This window comes from Marmota flaviventris, chromosome 1 (genome assembly GCF_047511675.1).
Source record: "Marmota flaviventris isolate mMarFla1 chromosome 1, mMarFla1.hap1, whole genome shotgun sequence".
Taxonomy (NCBI): domain Eukaryota; kingdom Metazoa; phylum Chordata; class Mammalia; order Rodentia; family Sciuridae; genus Marmota; species Marmota flaviventris.
The window spans coordinates 36698895-36716647 of NC_092498.1; the positions used below are offsets into that span (position 1 = coordinate 36698895).

The 17753-nt window shown below is 40.2% G+C and overlaps 1 protein-coding gene and 1 long non-coding RNA gene across 6 annotated transcripts in view; one reads left to right on the forward strand and one right to left on the reverse strand.

Annotated features, from left to right (window-relative positions):
* Ica1 (islet cell autoantigen 1) overlaps positions 1 to 17753 on the reverse strand; it is a 144960-nt gene that overhangs the window by 86009 nt on the left and 41198 nt on the right. The gene's annotated exons all lie outside the window — the stretch shown is intronic.
* Positions 1448 to 6234, forward strand: LOC114106032 (uncharacterized). Its single transcript, XR_003585135.2, has 2 exons — positions 1448 to 2053; positions 5764 to 6234. It is a non-coding gene; the product is annotated as an uncharacterized lncRNA (long non-coding RNA).

Below are 17753 nucleotides of genomic sequence, written 5' to 3' on the forward strand. Positions count from 1 at the left end.
TGGTAGTCTTCAAACATTTTGTCAAGACCTACTTCTTTTTTAGATCAACATTCCCATCTCTACAGCACTAATTTTGTAGCTAGTGCTCTTCATAGAAGGGTCATTCTGACCCTCTGGGAACCTCTTCTGGGAACCAGAAACCTGACTACTGTTTCAGTGAAAAACTCTGCCTAGAGAGGGAACAGAATAAGAGGGCTATGTGAAGAACAAGGCAGGCCTTGCTGACCTGCTTCGCAGGAGGATGAGGAGATGCAGCAAGACCCTACGATGCTCTTGAATGACAGGAGTAGGAATTCATAGGTTATGTTCAAACAGGCATACCAAATTCTCAACAGAACAAATTAAGAAGGAACAAATTTCTGACTGAACCAAAAGGAGAAGGAAAAATTACAATAGAGAGCATTAATTGGAGTCACAAAGCACAGCCCCTTTAATTCAAGTTCCTCATCGGGTCTACTGAAGCTTGACCCTGGAGTAAACATGTACATTCCATTAATAAAGTAGAAGCAATGCAGCCAGGAAGGGCTGATAGAGAAATTATCTCTTTGGCTTAATTGCCAAAGGCATTTCAGAATTTGTCAGTAGAAAATGCAACTATTATGTGGCCGGGTACACACTTAAATCTGAAGTGGACACCAGATTAGCCAAAGGCTCCTACATCTAAAACATCCAAACAATTCTACTCTTACTCTTTTAAAATCTACAGTCAAGGGGGGATATTTCTGGCTCCCTTAGAGATTCTCCACATTAATAGTTTATTTCTTCAAGATCTCTACGGCTATGTAGGGCTGCAACCTGGCCTGACTGTAGAACCTGAGCAGCTCCCGCTTTACTATCAGGGAGTGTGGCCAGCACTGGGTGGACAAGGTCACCAAGGTCACAGAGAACACTGAGTATGGGGTCTGGGAGGGAGGATTAACAGATCCTAGAGAAGATACACAGAACACAGCATGACAAAGCCACTATTTGAAGAAGGTAGAATTAGTATATATATATATGTGTGTGTGTGTGTGTGTGTGTGTGTGTGTGTGTATGTGTGTGTTTAGAGAGAGAGATGGGAGGGAGAAAAGAGAGGAAGGAAGAAAGAAAAAGGAAGAGAAAAGAGAGTATGAAAGAAGTAGGCAAGGAAAGAGAGGGAGTCCTGCCTGTTGGGAGGTCTCTCCTTCAGTTTCCAGGTGATGAAAATTCAAGACTTCGATGGATGGATACAGTGAGAAGCAGGAGGAAGGGGTCCATATAAGGGGCATTTTGAAGAAGAAAGACTCAGGAAGATATGATGGCTGATTGGATAAAAGAGATGAAGGCGAGGCAAGAGTGAGGTTTTTGAGTTTGAGAGACTAGCAGCTGTGTGGGGCCATCAGTAAAGCCAGATAAGTTTAAAAAAGAAAAAAAGAAAGAAAGAAAGAAAGAAAGAAAGAAAGAAGAAGAAGAAGAAGAAGAAGAAGAAGAAGAAGAAGAAGAAGAAGAAGAAGAAGAAGAAGAAGAAGAAGAAGAAGAAGAAGAAGAAGAAGAAGAAGAAGAAGAAGAAGGAGGAGGAGGAAAGAAAGCTTGTCTGGGGAGAAGACTAAAAATAGAGAGGCGGAGGGGGCTATGTAGAGTTATTTGAACCCAGGAATGTGGACTATGAGGAGGTGACCTGGTGTTTCCTAGAAGTTCTCACATTATGAGTGGAAAACCAGACTTAAAGGGGAAGATTGAGGGAGGGGTCAATACTAAAAATATGGAGTTGAACTTTTAAGATAAAGAAATGACACCAATCAGTGAAATCGAGAGAAGGAGAGAGGCAATTTATCAGAAGCAGCCGAATAGTGAAATGTTGAGGAAATGATCGTTTCTTCTCTATTTCCAGGACTGTGAGTGCAGCTCACTGCACTGGAATTACATGTCTACCACTCTTCCAGCCTGTTCAGGGCAGGGACCTTGCATCCCTCCTCGGTTCCTGCAGTATCTATCCGGTGCACCTCCTCCATAGAAGCCTACCCGCCATGACATCCAGATTAAGGGCACAGGTGGAGAGGTGGCTGCCTACATGGTGACACTGCTAGTTTTGCAGGTACTCAATTCCCTGGCATCAAGAAAGAAAACTGTAAAGAAGCTATAACTTCAGAACCAGAGGTCCACCTCAGATCCTCCTTTCTCCTTAACCTGATCTCTCTACCGTTGCTTCTTTACAGACCCTTCCAATGTGCCCCCTGCTACGCTAGTCAAAGGAAGAATTCGAGACACACAAAAAAAGTCTTGTTACAGATTTAGGCTATATTCCACTCAAAAAGGCAAAGATAGCAGTTTTAATACTACAGTTCATAGAGCTGTAGGGAAGATTAACAGAGAAATGCATGAAAAATGTCTTGGCCTAGAATCTGGCCCACAGGAAGCAGCCAGAAGTGTTAGCGTCACTACCCGTAACAGCAAAATCATTGATCATGCTGCACACCTAGTGCCTAGCACATTCTTGGCACAGAGCCATTGCTCAAAAATGAATGAATAAATTGAACCCAATTAAATACAGGCCTTCATCACTCCCCAAGGTCCCTCATGTGTTGATGATTGTACACACATTCAAAATAAAGCACCTCCTAATTTTAGATTCCTCTCTTATAAAGGTGATGTGTACTTATATTTGGAGCCCCAAACAGGTAGTCAGTGTTCTGACAAAATGAAATGTTAAAAAACTAGAGTGGGATGGAAATAATGTTAGAAATATTTTAATCCAAGATCACTCTACCCATATACTGTAGATAAAACTAAATTAAGAAAGCAGGTTGGTTGAAAAGCGCTTCCTAAATATTAATTGACATAAAGCACAGTGCTCATCTCAGACTGACACAGAGATAATTGAGGTTTCTTAAAGTCTTTGAGATCTTTTAGCAGAGTTGAAGGAAAGGAAAATGTATCAGAGCAACCACAGAAGAGTGTATTAGAAAAATGACATAGTATATTGGTTGAAAAGTAAGCTCCAGGAAGTTCTGGGTTTTAAGCCAGGTTAGGGGATTTAGTGCCCATAATTTAACCAGGGCTAAGTGAAGGGACAGAGAGCATCCTGTTTGGGGTGATGCTCCCAGGAGAGGTACAGGAACAGAGCGGGAGTTTGCCATGTGGAGGCTGATGAATGTGGAAGGGGTTTTGTTGGGAATCAAAATGTTGAGACTGATGAGGTATAATGAATAGGAGCTAAAGAACACTTGGCTACAGGAAACTGGAGGTAATACAGCTCACTACAGAAGGCCAGTTTAGATCCTTGAACAGAAGGAAAGAGTTTCTTGAAGACTGAAGCCACAGTTAGGAACACTTGTTGAGTTTTGAGAAAATGACTCAGGGTTCATCAAAATGTCTAGTCAACTGGTGCCCTTCCACAGTTTCTCAGTCTGCTCTATGCTCCCACCATCTACCATTGAGAAATCCACTTCTAGCCTTAGCTTCTTTTGTAACTGTAGATGTTATGCACTGACTGTATCAGATCTCTTTATATTCATGCTCCTTTTCTGTCAATGCAAACCAAACCAAATAAACAAACAAACAACAACAACAACAACAAAAAGTAACTGTAAGAGGTCAGTGAGTATAGCAGAAAAAATAAAAGTATATGTTTGGAATGAGATTGCTATGTTCTAGTCAGGGGATAGTGGAGAAATATTTTTGGAAATATATCCATATGCTTTTTCTGCCTGCATGTCTACACATCTGATCTCCATGGCCAGTCTAGGTGTCCCCTGCCTGAGATAATGTAGGAGGAGAATGCCTTTGGGATGTTGCAGACAAATACAAATTGATACTCTCTAGCTTCTTATACTCAGAATTGGGTTTTCAAAGGTGCAAGATAATAACATTGACACTCATATTAAGCCAGACAATAAAGGACTCCAGGATTTTATATCTACTTTAGCAGGTGGAATTAATCAGAAACTTAAAAACTAATTGTGGTGATGTTGGGGTTAATGACAAGGGAGAGAAAGAGAAAAAGCCTGTTCACCTCCTCCAGGGTAGGACCATCAGGTAGGGAAGCTGGCAAGGAGACATGGGGCCCAACTTTGGGCCAGAGATGAAAAGTATTAAGACAAAAACTAAGGCCAAAGATTCTCTAGCCCACCCTCTGCTTGGGGGTTTGTGAAGAGGTTCCTCTCAGACCTGTTTCTAAATAAGATCAGCTACACCAGAGTAAGACCTTGCAGTCAATGGAAAAGGACAGAGTTGAGCTCCTTAGCATTTACGTGAATTTGAGGGTATGAGGAGGAGAAATCCAGAGGATCTCACATGTTGCATGGAAAAAAGGGATAGTAGTGTCAGGGAGTGGTATGGAGTTGCAGTCCAAACTGAAGTAATCTGAGTCATCATTGGGGAGATTCATCAAAGGAACATGGCTAAGGCTTCTAGATGATTGCTGGCATTGAAGAAAGAGATCAGACGTTTCCCTAGGCACATGTTTCAGGACACACCATGTAAGCCCAGACTAGCCATGCTAGAGCAAGATAAGAAAGTGTTTTAGTCAGATTTTTGGTTGCTGTGACTAAAAGATCTGACCAGAACAATTTCAGGAAGAAAAGTTTATTTGGGGGCTCACAGTTTCAGAGGTCTCAATCCACAGAAAGTAGGCTGCACTCCTCAGGACTCAAGGTGAGGCCGAACATCAGGGCAGAAGAGCGGTAGAGGGAAGCAGCTCACATGATGATGAGGAAGCAGAGAGAGACTCCACTTGCCAAATACAAATATATATCCCATAGCCATGCCCTCCCCACCCAGTGAACTACTTCCTTCAGCCACACCCCACCTGCCTCCAGTTCCCACTTAGTTAATCTCATCAGGGATTAATTCATTGATTAGGTTAATGCTATAACCCAATCATTTCTCCTTCAAAGCTTCTTGCATCTTCTCACATGTGAGCTTTGGGGGACACTACCCATCCAAAGCATAACAGCAAGGAACCATGGCATACACAATAGCTTCAAGGATACCACCTGTGTTGCCCACTTCAGGACAGTCAGCCCAATGCCTTCCTAGGGAAGAAAAGGGAGGTGGATTTCTAAAACACCACTGAAAAAGAGACTATTTAAATTAGTGCTAATAGGAAGCCAAATTTTGAATAGACTCAACATTTAAATTGAAACAAGGGTTTAACTGACAAGTCTTCAAGACCCCATCACACACATTTATGAAAAAAACACTTCAGTTCCAGAAGATAAGGAGATTGTGTGTGTGTGTGTGTGTGTGTGTGTCTGTGTGTTCTGAATAAATTTACAACCTTTCCCACCTGGCCCTGCTGTATTCTAACTGTGTCACACTGAGAATGTTACTTAACATATCTAAGTTTCAAAATCCTGTGAAGACATCATAGTATCCTTCCCTTGGGGGATCTTAATGAGTCCATTCATGTAAAATGCTTGCACACGATTAACTTTGAATAAAGTATTTCCCAATTTTGTTAGCATTTCTACTATTACATTCAACAAAGTTCCGTTTGTCCTGTTTCAGAATGGCTGAACATTTGTCAAGAAGTGTCAAAGTACTATATTCCTGACATTCCTCATTTATGATTTCATAGGCTCGAATGCATTCCCACAAGCATAGGAATGTCATTCTGGGGATAAATAAGAATTGCTGCTTTTATACCTTCCCTGATTCTTTCTCAGAATGGTAAACATCATGGTCCTTAAAATGGTACAGAAATTAACTAGGGATATTTCTTATGAATAATGTTAGCTGCAACAAGACAGAGTAAAATGATGGAGGTATTTGTAGGACCTGATGGTGAAACCTGCTCTGTCTTAGGGATCTGTTCAGAAGATGATCCAGCTACAGGCAACAGACAAACCTCATGGATGGAGAAAAATGGCCAAGGGGAAGACTTCCTGTGACTCTGCAGGCATTTTCAACCTGCATGACAGAACACTTCCATGCCAAAGTGCTCCTGGAAAATTCCCTATAATGAAATTTTCAGACTTGTTTGCCATGGAAAATTCCAGATATTAACTAAACTGATGCTTCATTCTAGATCTTTCAGTTTTCTGAGATAATCTGGTGAACACTGAGGGGGGTTTAGTTAAAAGAGGAAGAGATTTGGTGGACTGTGGTATATACATCTCTAGGCTCTAGGGGTATGCAAACATGTATGGTGAGTACAAAAAAGCACAATGATGCCTGATACAGCAGTGTTCCTAGGGGATCATGTGGTTTACGTGATTTTTCCATGTAACTCATGCTTACTCTTTAAATAATAAAAATAAGGAATCATAAATAAGACACTGTCTCATTAAATTGTCTTCTTTTTTTTTTTGGCAGGGCAGTGGTGGGACGAGTACCAGAGATGAACTCAGGGGCACTCCACCACTGAGCCACATCCCCAGCCCTATTTTGTATTTTATTTAGAGACAGGGTCTCACTGAGTTGCTTAGTGCCTCACAGTTGCTGAGGCTGGCTTTGAACTTTTGATCCTCTTGCCTCAGCCTCCAGAGCCATTGGGATTACAGGCACACCTGGTGGGTTGTCTTCTTAAATGGAACATTTCTGTTTTTGATGGATCAATCATTTGAGTATTGGCTACTTCATGTTGGCATCCTGGTAAAATTTTTCTCAAGGTTTAATTCAAATCACTGGGCTCTCACCCAGGAAGTATCTAACCTGCTTCTCAGAGGATTCATAACTCATGCCAGAGAGGCCATGACTCAGGGTGACGTGAGGGTTGAGGGAGCTGTCCTTTCCCAGAAATATCCACAGGTAGCTGCTCTCTTTTAGAGAAGTCTCTGTTACTTTCCTCTACAGTGGAAACCTTCCAGGAGAGTACAAGCTTTAAGTCTATAGGCCACTTTGCACAGAACTCTCTGGCTGAGCTCCTGGCCTTTGTGATATCTACTTTCCATCCATGGGCCTCTTACCTCCATCCAGGTTTGGGGCCTGAAGCTTGAAGCCGACCAGCCATTTCAGCCCAACAGAACAAGGTGGAACAGTGGAACTAAATGCTAAACACAGAAATGTGACCAGATGTTCAGAAGACAGAATGGTTGATGGACAGCTTTGTGAGAGAAAAAAAAAAATCCAAATATTCCTTTAAGGTGCTTATCCAATGAGCTCTTGGGATCAGTGAAAATGAGCTCAGAGAATAAAGAATGTTGGAAGACATGGCTGCTACTTTAATGGGAAGCTGTGTCTCCTCTACCACAGAAATACTTTTTCTCATAGTGACCTAGTGCTACACACCAGTCCATCCACTAGGTTATGAAGAACTGGGACAGCAGAGATGGAAGGACTTTGGAGTTGCAAAACTTGGCTTGGAATCCAGGCTGGTATGTGTAGCTGTGGGCAAGTCAGTAAGACCCAGGTGACTGACTGGACTTATTTGAGAACTGGACAGAGAATACACACCCTCCCTGAAATGCTGTGTGGCTCTAATGAAGTAATGGATATGAAACATCTTTGTAAACTGGAGAGAATTTTACAAATATTTAATTGGAAATATTCTGCATTATGTACATAATTTAAATGGCTGTGGCATTTATCTATAAAGTAGAATGCTAAGAAAAGCCCTAGACTGGGAAAAAATTCAAATATGGTAATTATCTTATATAAATAAACCTATCATATTATTCATTGTGCAGTTTAAATATCTGCTGTGCTTTTGTACTACAAAAAAAGATATATGCAGAAACAAAAAATGAACAGCTCATGTTTAACATTCTCTTAAAATATGTTGTTCTTATTTTCTGGATTAAAGGATAAGGGAAAAGTTTATGAAATCTTCATTCTATTTTCAATATACTCTTTCATAACATCAATTTCTTAATGTCAACTTTGCTTGCATGATTTATTAGCTGAAATTATAGAATGCTGGATACAAAATGATAGGGAGAGAAGAGAGAATAACTAGTAAGTCCATATGGAATCCAAGAGGTCTTGCCTAAAATTTAAAATCTACTAAAGATAGGAAGAGGGAGTCTAATTTATAAAACCTAACCATTGTCTGGCTTCACATTATGATTTTTAGCTGTTCCTTTATATTTTAAAATAGAAGACTTTTTCTTTTTAAAGCAAAGCTAGTTCTTTCAGCAGAGAATTAAAAGCAGACGGAGTCCCAGATAATAAGTACTAATAAAAGCTTTAGCTGACATAGCTTCAATTTAGAAATCACTGGTTTTTCCTGGCAGGACTTGAGGAAAGAGGGTCAGAAAGCTTTGCAAGCATAGCCTGGATGAGGAAGATATGAAAACCTTCACAATTAAAGATGCTTTCAGCATCTTCTTCTAAACCACTTGATTTGTGATAGCCATGGTAAAACTCCAGGGAAACACCCCACAGTCTGAACACCCTGGTGGTGGGAAACTATGTCCTTGTGTTTTCTTAGTTGGGCCTTATTTTGACAAGTTCACTCACTTTGTTGGTAGGAGCCCAATCAATCATGTGCATGCAAAAAGATGTGTGGTTTAGAATCTGCATGTATTTCAACTTCTTTTTAAACTTGAGCATTAGGAGACCCTCATGAGAGTATTAAAAAGTAAGTCAGTAAGAAGCAAGTGTTCTGAAGCCAAAAGGATATAGTGTCATTCATGGCAACTGATACCATTTCTCAAAAAAATGTTAATGACAAAATTAGGGTTCACAGGAGCACAAACACTCTGGGGTATTTTTTGTAAGACCCAGAGGACTACCAATAAGAAGGAACTGGTGAAATTGCTAGACATAGAGAGCAGAGTGGAGAGACACTGTGGGGAAAGACTTTGTCACAGCTTACGAAATAGCATGGGTGAGAATCGGGAGTGGCTGAGGAGAGCAGGACAGGTCATTGCAGCCAGCAGAAAACTCAAGAGCCCACAGGTCAGCGTGGGAGGGTGCTGCAAGCAGCTCAGAGGCCCCAGTGAAAGCGAACCATGCAGGCCACCCCTCAGAAGTGGCCGTCCTTCCCCCTCTCCACTCTTCCTTGAGAAAGGATTTTCTCTAGGTTCTCACTGGTGCAAAACATTGGACACGTTGCTTCTAGGACAAAATTGAAGCTGTCATGGGGAGTTATCTTCTTACGTTCTCACCTTTTCCCCCTTTCAGGATAAGCATAACTCTGCTTATTGAAGTCCTCAGAGAACAGAGAGGGCTTTTAGAAGAAAAATTCTCTTCATCTTTCCTGATTTCAGTGGGTTTCCCTCAGGCGCTGTTTTCTGATCCTTTCATCCCCAAGTGACTTAACCTCCTCACATGGCTCTCCCTGCTGATGGCTTTCGAAAATGACTTCATCCTCCCTCCTCCTCTATCCGGCTGCCCAAATGACATCACCTTGGGACTCAGCTTCCCCTCTTTGCCCCTAAAGCCTGCCTTTTCTCTTTCCTTTATTATTATTAAAAACAAACAAAACATTCCAATTTTTGCCAGCTTAAGAGAGTTTTCTGTTATTCTCTCTTTCTTCTACCAAATCTCATCTATTCTTACTCTAATCTTATTAATTCTCATTATTTTCAGTATAGATTATTTTAATGGGTAACATATGCACATGGCACAAAATTTAAACGGCACATGGTGAAGCTTCAACCTCATTCTCATCTCTACTCCTCTCACCCCATCCCCCAACCTGGTTCCCTACCCTGGAAGTAATTGCTGCACAAACTGCTCCTAGATGCACCCCCCACACCTTAATTTAAAATGGAAAAATAAAATAAAATAAAATGAAACCAGAATCTAAGGGTCATACGTGTTACTTTGCTAGCTTCTTCTCAGGCTCTCTATCTATTTAAGGAATTTCTTCATTATTTCACACACATTAATCCAAAGGCTTCTCACTTATGGTTCTTCCTCCTCCTAAGTGGATATTTTCTAAGGCTCCATGAACCTTTCACTGCACATGAACTATTTTTTGCTTGTCAGCACTGCAGTGTTCCACCTCTAGGGGCCCAGGACAGAAATTATTAAAAAGAACAAAGCAGAAAAGACCCTCACCCCTTAATCTGTTTATATAATTAATCTATCTTGAGAAATATCCCTTATTTCCATGTCAGAAGACACCAGCAGAACCACAGTAAGGGATCAGCATCTAAATGACAATAGTTGTCTTGGAATCACAGCTGGGGAGAGAATTTTAAAAGATGGATGGACAAATAGATGGGTGGTTGGATAGAAAGAACCAATCAACTGTGAAGTGTTACCAAGTTCTAAAATCATATTTCATGTGATAGTAACAACAGAGTCTGATTAATGCATGTGGGAATTTCATTTCAAAGTTACACCAATGGGCTCTTAGGGCTTGCTTCTAATAGGGCTCCCGAGTCCATGTAACACTGGCCCATTTAAGACTTCAGGGCTCCTATCTATATGAGTTCGGATGATCTTGTTTAATGATTGAGTGTGGGCTAACTGCCGAAGATAAAACAGAAGTTTTTCACTTGCGATACTCTTCCTATACATGGAACTGTTCTAAAAATTTTATGCTTAAAGAAGGATGATGTGCAAATTTTAAAGCTGTTTTCTGTTTAAGGTTTTCCTTTTATCAAAAAATCATGGAGGAAAAGTGAAGCCACTCTTGGAGAAAAGACTGATGAAAGTGATCGAGAATCAGGCACTTTCAGAGAACAGAGTCCCCACTGACGAGGACATTAAGTGGGTAATATGTGGGCCTCCCTTCTTTCAGGGTGTCCTTGTTAGATGAGGATTTGATCAATTATCAAAGAACAAGAAATCATCTAACTTCTTTTTTTTTAAATCTCAGAATTGTGAGAAAATCCAGTTTTCTAACCAGTCATTCTTTTGAATGGATTAAATACTAAAATACAAATACATGCAGGTCTTGGGATGCAAAAGGATTCTGATTCACTGAGAGACTGGGAGACCTGTGAAACTTCACATAACTCCATTACAGGTCAATACTGCTTGCATAATCTTATTAGAAACTCTTTGCTGAGGGTTAACAAAAATAATCCAATCATTTAACAAAGCATTATTCAAAACTGTCTAATATCCCTCGATGACAAACAGAGAACACAGTTTTTTTTCCAAAGGCAACTGTGATTTAGATCTTTCTGAAATATTAACTCTCTGTAGCCAGCTTATAAATCCAGCTTGATGTAAAAGTGACAGTCTAGACAACCATCAAACCATTATTCTTGCTGTCACTGAAAATTCTGTAAAGAAGAAAGGATTTGAAGAAAATTCTCTTTGACCTTAATAAAAGCACTTGTACTGTAAAGCTGCTGGTATTTAGGAAACAGTAGATAGATACACTGTTCCTGTTTGAAATTAAATAAAACCCACATTCTATTTTACTACCTATGTAAATTATTGCTTTAAAAAATAAAAGCAAATAGTAGTGTAGAGGATCTCTAATGCATAAGCACTTTAAAAGGAGACTGCTAGGCTAACCCAGCAGGGTGCACTTGTTTTCATCTTTACTGAATTCTAGCAAATGGTACAATGGCAACTAATTCATCAAGGAGAATAAGAAGACTAGCTAATATTTGAGCTGTTAACCAAGGGAAGAGGGTAATCTACAGGGATCTGTAGCTATGACAAACTTGGAGACAGACTATAAAGGCAAGAGATAGTAACTAGTAAACCATACAATTTCAACAGAATAAATTTCCATTGATGTAAAATCTAACACGACACCTTCACGAACTTCTAAAAGAAGACAGAGGCCAATGGAACAATTCGTGGATTGGTGGGGGGAAACTACCACAGGCACCAGATATCCCTGACCCCCTAGCTAAAAGCACAACAAGATGGAAACATGGAAATAATGAATTCATGCCTCAAATTCTAGCTGCTGAGGCAATGAGAAGCCCTGCTTAGGAAATGGGTTCCATATATGGCAGCATTTTTAGAATTTAATGGTTCCACTGGATAAAAGTCTGTATGTTTTGCGTGTTGTCATCTATAAAATTCTAGAAACCAGACTTGCATACGCCACCCAGTCAGTACACATAAGTCTTGGGAATGAAAAGTCAGGCAATCTGGCAAAAGAAAAACTATCTTGGGTTGGATCAGTTCACACTTAGATAATTTACTTTTGCCCAAGTCCACTCTGAAAGTTGACAATTACGCAAGTTTTCCCCCCAAACAATTAGAGAAATGCCATATATAACAACTCTAGACTCTATGCCTCTCAAGAGGGAAGCAGCCCTTCCCACTCCACCCCACCCTTCAAAAAAATCTATTTTAAGCCAATGCATTGGCTCTTATGGTATTACAAAATATTCTTATTTTAATAACTGTACCAATATTTCCTGTTTTTATAGAATTTAGATAATGGAAATTATGAATCTGAATGTGTGGATGCTATCTTCTAGAATGTTCAAATCATATGACACCTTACTTGTACACCTAAGTCTCATTTTTATTCAACAATAGGATTAAATTTCACTCAGTGATACAAACACTTATAGGATGCATATTGTGTTTTGTTTATTGTGCAGTTGGGGTTCAAAGATGTATATGCCCCCATTCTTGCTTCAAGGAAACTATAAGTCTATGTATTTACTAATTCACACATAAAAATACCTATTGAATCCCACTGTATGACAGGCTAAGACACAAGCACAAATATGATGGGAACAGTGCAAAAGGGTAAAAGCTTTGCCTTGGCAGTCAGCAAAGGCTCCCTAGAGTGATGTGGCCTTAAATGAAGCCTCAGAGTTTTATAGGCACAAAAGAAGGAAGAAGGGACTTTTTGGTAGGAAAAGCAGGGTCTGCAAAGGGCAGGGTATGTAAGAATTAGGTGAATGGCACAGCTTTTAATGAGGCTAGAAATACAGGTATGCATGTGTGTGGTGTCAGCAGGCAACAGAGGCAGGCGGCAGGGGTATCATTCAAGAGGGAAGGTGGGAGGGGGTGATGGGTTAGGGCCTGCAGTTGAAGGGCCTGCAGAGCTAACTAAGTTTGGACTTGTCAAATCACTAAGCTGGAGAATGATGGGATCAGCTTTATGTTACAGAAATGGGACTGGCATTACTGTGGTGGAGGCTGGGAACTGAGGGCAGTCCTCCAACTGGAGAGAGACCCAGTTCAGACAAGGCTGTGAGGATAAGAGGAAGGAACCCATTCAAGAGATACTTTGGAAGTAGAATCAGTAGAAATGAGAGACCTCCTGCATGTGGACAGTGACTGATGACAGCAGCTAAGGATAAACCTCCAGCTTGGGAAATGGAACAGGATGCCATAGAAATGCACTTCACTTCCTTGTTATTTTGGAGCTGTATGTAAATCTGTTTACTGATTTTGCACAGAAATAACCTGAAACTTTTCAGGATATAAACACACCACAAACATTCTATTTCCTTAAGCTGAAATACTTCTTGCCAAGAAATCTAATTAAAACCAGAAATAATATAAAAGCTGTGAAGGTATATCAAGTAGGAAAGACACAAATGAAGAGAAGATACAAATTAGCCCATCCATTTATAAATGCAGAATTATGCTCAACAGCTAATTTTTAAAAAAGACTTCATTCAGTTGAAAGTAGATTATAGAAGTGGGGAAAAACAGTCCTAAGAGCACAGAGGTGGGTTGTCTAACCACATTGGAGCCAAGGGAAATTTCCAAGTGAAATAGACAGGGACACCAGCAGCTCAAGAGAGAGACAACATAGGCAATAAGGAAACACTGGATTAGCTGGATTCTTAGGACACTCTGGCACTTTGGGAGTCACTGTAGTTTGGGTTGGAGGTCGCTGACTTGTGGAAGAGGAAGCCAGTGGTGACCAGTCATACCTAGACAACCTTGGATTGCCCCCACAATGCTGGCCAAAGGAAATTTGTTGTCCTGGGTTGTCTGACACTTAGACAGAATCTAGGTTTGCAGACTGAGCTCTGAATTTGCACTGTTTGAGACCAAAGTAAGGTTGTTAATACTGTGGGCTTTGTCATTTCCTCATCTGCAAAATGGGGATGACATCTGGGTTGCCTCCATAGTGAAAGTGTCAACTGTGGAATTTGAGGAGCCTTAAGAAGGAGGCAGTGCTGTGCAGCTGGGGAAGAATGTGGATGACTTGACTCCAAGGTGAACTGAATGACCTAAGGCAAGTTCCTTACCTTGCATGCATTTCTCCTCATTTGCAGAAAGTCGATAATAACTACATCTGCTTGATAGGCTTGTTAACAGGATTTTTAAAATTTCATATTAGCAAATAACTTGGAATGGTGTCAGATGCAAAGACTGCACTACACAAATGTCTTTAAAAACTAAGTACAGTGTATTGACTCTATCATATTATGTTTTAGTCAGGTTCTTGTCACTATGACCAAAATACCCAATGAGAGCAATTTAAGAGGAAGAAAAGTTTATTTTGGTGCATGGTATCACAGGTCTCAGTCCATAGATGGTCGACTCCATTTCTCTGGGTCCAAGATGAGGCAGAATATCAGGGCAAAGGGGCCAAGGAGGAGCAAAGTTCTTTCCTCATGGCAGCAAGGAGCAGAGAGCAAGAGAGGGGAAGGGGATGCAGGCAAAATGAACCCTTCAAGGGCACACTCCCAGTGACTACCCCTCCAGTCACACATCACCTGCCTACAGTTACTGCCCAGTCATTTCATTTGAACAAGGATAGACTGATTAGGTCACAGCTCTCATAATCCAATCATTTCATCTTCCAACATTCTTGCATCAACACAAGAACTTTTGGGGGAACAACTCATACCCAAACCATCACTTATTATAATAAAGGTTTTGAGTTTTCAGCTAAATACCTAATATGAATGGACATCATTTCCTGGTTTATATTTGTACATGAATCTACCTTTCCATGCAGATCTGTCCAGTGGAACATTGGTCTTCCTGCCATACATGTGGTGCTACCCATTTCCACCTTCTACTGAGTCATGAACTGCAGCAGGCAATCCGTGAAGATCAGGCAAAATGAAAGTACGAAATTTGGAATTTCACTCCCACCTGTACTGTCTAATAAAAATGTTTCTTTACTGAGAATGCTATAAAAGATACACATGCCGGTGCTCCATGTTTACTTAGGGAAAAGCTTCCCAATGATTTTAGTAATTTTGATGCACAATTTCTTAGTTCCTCATCTAAAAGAGGATGTTTAATAAATGGGGGTATGTTGAATTAAATTTTAGTCTCATCTATCTGTGTTTTTTCTTCTTTTCATTTTTGGGTGAGAGGACAAGTGTCAGAGTTGCTTTTCTTTCACACATGGTTCCAGTTTTCTCTGCCTTCTTCAATGTCTTCTAGATGTAGATGTAGAGGTAGACTTTGTATTTTATCTGAGTTTGGTTATATGGACAATATAAAGAGTGGACTGGTTTCTGAAGTAAGGGAGCTATATGCTAATTAGAATGTCTTCTTGGTCCTACTCATGGCCATTTCCTAATATTTCAAACATGTAATAACACCAATTGTCTTAGAGACTTAAGAGGTCAAAGTTCCACTACTATAAACCAGCATATTTAGGAACCACACACATCTCTGTAATTCTATGAACTTACTTGTTTTAAAAACTTGGAAGTATTCCACAAGGGAAATCAGGGTGTATGACAACTTCCTAATATGAAACTTTTTAACCTCAACAGTACAGTGGCTCCTCAATAAATTAAATGTAGCATTATCATATGATCCAACAATCCTTGAGTGTCCATCCAAAGGAATTAAAAGCAGGTTCTCAGAGATATTGGCACCCCCATGCTCATAGCAGCACTCTTCAAAAGCAAAGGGAGAAGCAACTCAAATGCCCATTAGTGAACAAATATATAAACAAAACATGGCATATACCTGTCATGGATTATTATTCAGTTTTAATAAGGAAGAAAAATCCTATCACAAGCTATAACACTTATGAACCTCGAGGACCTTACACTAAGCAAAATAAGCCAGTCATAAAATGATATACACTGTAGAATTCCACTCATATTAGATATAGTAGGTATATAAAGTAGTCAAATGTATAGAAACAGAAAGTGGAAAAGTGGTTACCAGGGATTAGAAAGGGGTAGGAGACAAAGATTCGCAGTTCTGCATGATGAAAAAGCTCTAGAGATCCATTGTCCAACAATACGAATATACTTAATACTATTCATCAGAGCACCCAAACATGGTTAAGATGGCTAAAATTATGTATTTTTTCACTCTAATTAAAAATTTAGCAAAAAGTCAAGTTATTCACCTCATTTGCACTAGTGACGGCTACTGAAATTAGCTACCAGCAAACTGTTTCTGTGAAAGAGCAGAGAGTAAATATTTCCAGATTTGAGGACCTTGAAGCTCTGTTGTCATTACTCAGCTCTGCCAATGGTATTGTGAAAGTTGACAGTAGACAGTGAGCATGAATGGGTGCAGGTATGTTCCAATATAAACTTTATCTACAAAAACAGGTGGTTGGCCTGTAGGCCCCAGGATGCTGATCCTTGCAAAAGCATTAATATATCTGCATAAGGGATTAGAATTATCAGCTTGTTAACATCAAAGTCTCCTTTACCCCTAAATTATGGATGAAACATTCATATTTTTCCAGCATCTAAGATTATAAGCAACAGCAATAAGGTGAGCAAACTTAGCAAGACCCGACCTTATTTACTGGAAGTAGGAGGAAAACACTACACTGATAAAAGCATGTGTTAGCCCTACTCCAGTGTCTACACTTCTCTACAGATGAGCTTAAAGATTTTAGAATTTAGTGATTAGAGAAAAAATAATAAAAATGTTACAGCTAGAAGCGAGTCTGGTAGATGAGAAAAATGCAATAGACTTATCAGACCTAAGCTGCCATAGCTCGTGTAGGCAGGCAGGGGACCAGAGGATTCTGAGGTCATGTGCTCCAGCCTCCTTTCTATTTCCAATCAGGAGCAGCAGCCAGCCAACCAGCCACCAGCTTGGCAAGAGTTATCTGTTTCATACATGTTATTCTAAATGGTGTTGGTTTGACCCTGGAACTCATGTTTGCTGTTTACCAAATTCAGTGGGAGAAAATCAGTAAAGACACATAAAGCCCCAAAGGCCGCATCTCATCAAACTCAGAAATGAAAGCAAGGGTGTAATTATTTGTTCCATTCTGAGTTTTACCATGTGAAAATGGCAGACTTTTCCTATGGTGTCTTGGCAACTAGATTCAATCTGATTGGGGACCACAAATAACAAGTGCCCTAGTTAAACATCCAAAACAAAACAAACAATAAGCACACACCAAACACCAATCAATGAAAACAAAGAGTTGTGAAACAGATTCAAGACAGCCTTAACTTGACAAAAGGAATTTTCGTCTCATAAACTCAGCCCAGTGTAAGCGTACTAGAACTAACAGAGGCAAAGGAGATAATGGAGACAAATATCCCTCCCCTTTTTGTATAGGAATTCAGCAAACCCCTCAGAGTTAAGATACTGCTTAGACATTTCACATCGGTCTACTGTATAGACCCAAGCTTAAAATAATCTCCATTCACTCAACTCAACTTGTTGGTGGTTCCAGATCTACAGAGATACTGAACTAAAACTGGTTTCAACTGGAGAGCCGATGGCCCAGGCAAAAATGAAAGGCCTTCATCACAATGCAGGGAGATGGCCGAGCAGTGGCAGTCCCTGCATTAAGTGGTGTCTCTAGCTCCCATAGGACCTGCCCTCAATTGCTCAAAGAGCCTGACCTCTGACAAAGACCAATGATTTCAGCAGTAATTAATGGAACTGTCAAATTAATTAACCCAAGTCTTTGTTCACAGGGAAAAACCCCTCTAGTATCAATACTGTTGTTCACCAGTCCTTGACCAAGCCTATAGACCCAAACCTTCTCAACTGGGACACAGGGACACCACTGACTGATGGCCCTAATAAGCCCCTACTTAGTAATCTGCTGACAT